Source organism: Sminthopsis crassicaudata, chromosome 6 (assembly GCF_048593235.1).
Source record: "Sminthopsis crassicaudata isolate SCR6 chromosome 6, ASM4859323v1, whole genome shotgun sequence".
Taxonomy (NCBI): domain Eukaryota; kingdom Metazoa; phylum Chordata; class Mammalia; order Dasyuromorphia; family Dasyuridae; genus Sminthopsis; species Sminthopsis crassicaudata.
Window position 1 is genome coordinate 213,657,279 of NC_133622.1, and position 2,817 is coordinate 213,660,095.

The window sequence follows — 2,817 nt, forward strand, 5'->3', positions numbered from 1 at the left end:
TCTATTTTACGGATACAATACCCTAATAATAAATAATAATAATAATAAACTAAGGCAAAAAGAGATTAAAGTGACTTGCCCAACATCACTTAGCCACTAAGTTTCTGAAACTATATTGAATTCAGCACCTCCTGCCATCTAGCTGCCTCATTCTGAGTGCCATATTTTAAAATAACGTTAATAAACTTGAGAATTTCCAGAAAAAGGTCAGTCAGGATGATGAAGGACTTCAAGATCATGCCATACGAGGATTATGTAAATGATGGGGATGTTTGCCCTGGAGAAGAGATGACCTCGGGTGATTATCTGTCTTCTAGTGTTCAAATGGCTGACAGTGGAAGACAAATTAGCTTTATTCTGCTCAGGTGCAGAGGGCTGAGCTAGTAGTAGTTGGTATAAGTTGATGCTATGCTTGATGAATGGGAATGTACCTACTACTTAAAACTCCCTCAAAGTAGAATGAATTACCCAGGGGTGGGAGAGCTCTGTCACTTTTGTTGTTTCCAGGTTAAAGCTGAGAAAGCTGAGAACCACTGGTCAGGTATGTTTTAGAAGAGTTTTTTTTTTTTCCCTTGTTGTGTTAAGTAGTCTCTGAGATCTCTTCCAACTTTTCTTTCCTGTCATCAGTACTAACAATTTGATGTTGTCTTGGACTCCTCATATTAGATCATTGGCAAACCCTGTCATCCTGCTCTCTATAGTATCACTTGAATGATTATTATTATGAAGAAGAATAACTAGAATTTGTATAGCACCTACTACATGTGAGGCCATATCCTAAGAATTTTACACATATCTCATTTTATCGTCACAATCTCATGAGGTAGGTATTATTATTAATTCTACAATTGAGGAAAATGAGGAAAATAATGGTTAAGTTACTTGTTTAAGGTCACACAGCTGGTGTGTAAGGGTAGATTTGAGCTCCTAACTGCAGCTAGCATTCTATCCTTCTGTATCAACTAGCTAACTACATCTTTTCTCCATTTACTACTAAAAATCTCACCTTCTACAGGAAAGTCTTTTTTTCTGATATCTCTGATATAGATTCTCTTGTTTATTAATTTCAGTTTATCCTGGATATAACTTGTTGTGACATAGTTATTTGCATATTGTCTCTCATATTAGAAGGTGAGTTCATTGAAAGCTGGTCTTTTGCCTTTCTTGGTATTTTCAGAGCTTAACATGGCACCTGACTCATTACTGGCATTTATTAAAATATTTATTCACTAACTCATATAGCCATTTCCATAATCCAGGTCTCCATCATTTCTTGCTAATCCTCTTGTCATTGTCTTCTAGTCAAATTCTTTATCAGGTTTTTCTCTAGTCCATTCTAACCACACAACTGCCCAATAATTTTTTCTAAAGTACAAATGTGATTACATTACTTGGATACTAAATAAACTTTAGTGTCAGTCAGTCAAAAATATTTATTAAGAGTTTAATGAGTATTGGTTACTATGCTATAATGAATGGCAAAAAAACAAACAAACAAAAAAACATGGTCTCTGCCCTTAAGGATATCATCTTCCAATGGGGAAGATAACACACAAATAATTAGTTACATACAAGACATAATTCAGTATAAATAGGATGTAATCCCAGGTGGAAGGCATTAATTAACATTGGAGGGAGAGGAAAAGAGGGGGAAAGTTGGTGACTTTATCAGTTCCCATGAATTATATTATCTTCTTTATGAACATAATTTCTAACCCTTCTAGTTCTAGTCTCTCTCCTGAGAGTTAGTCCCATTTGACACTATCTAGTAGGCAGGATTAAATGTCCATTAAACATTTATTCAAAATGTATTCAAAACAGAATTCATTATCTTTCCCTGTGAACCCACACATTTTTCCTCTATCTGTCAAGGTTACTATCTTCTATCTACCCAGGTTCACAGACTTCATGTCATCAATCCAGATTCTACAGGTGAACTTTTCACTTACCTTTCCTGAATTTAGAGTGCCTCTGTACTTCTTAGCCACCTCCAAACCATGATACATCCATTCAAACAATCATACCTATCAGAAACTTGAACTGCACCTCTGAAACCCATCCAGGTCTCTACCTCATTCATTAAATCCTACTACCCTCCCTTCCTCTGTCACTTTTCCAACTCATTTTAATATAATTTCTTCCCCTATTTTAATGTTTTTTGAGATTAGGGACTGTCTTGTTTACTTGTTCTTATATCTTCCAATGGTTATCCAGGGCCTACTAAAAGATCTATCTATGTATCATCTGTAATACTTCACTTTCAATTACCCGACATATCCACTTAGTGGTCAGATCTCAACAATTTTACCAGCATATTTCTCACATTTGTTCTTTCCACTTCCACTGACACCACTTTAGATTAGATTTCCATCAATTAATTCTAACCCTTACAATTTCAATAGCCTCCTAATTGATCTCCTTATCTCATGTTTAACCTCCTTCTAAGCCATCCTTCATACAGTGGCTAGTGATTTTCTCAAAATGCAGATCTGACCATACCACTAAACTCCAGTAGTTCCACATTGCCTTCAGAATGATATATGAAATTTTCTGTTTGAATTTCAAAGACCTCCATAAACTGGTCCAGTTCTTTTCCATTCTTCTCTCACCTTAGTGCTCTCTAGTGACCCCTGGTTTCTTTGTTCCCCATACAAGACAATCCATTTCCCAATATATGAATTTTCATTTACTGGTACTTTTCCCTTCCTCATCTCTGTCTCCTTCCTGGCTTTTTTCAAATCTCAGCTAATGTTCCACCTTTTTCAAAGAGGCTTTTCTAGTCTGTCTTAATCCTTATACCTTATTTCTGAGAATATT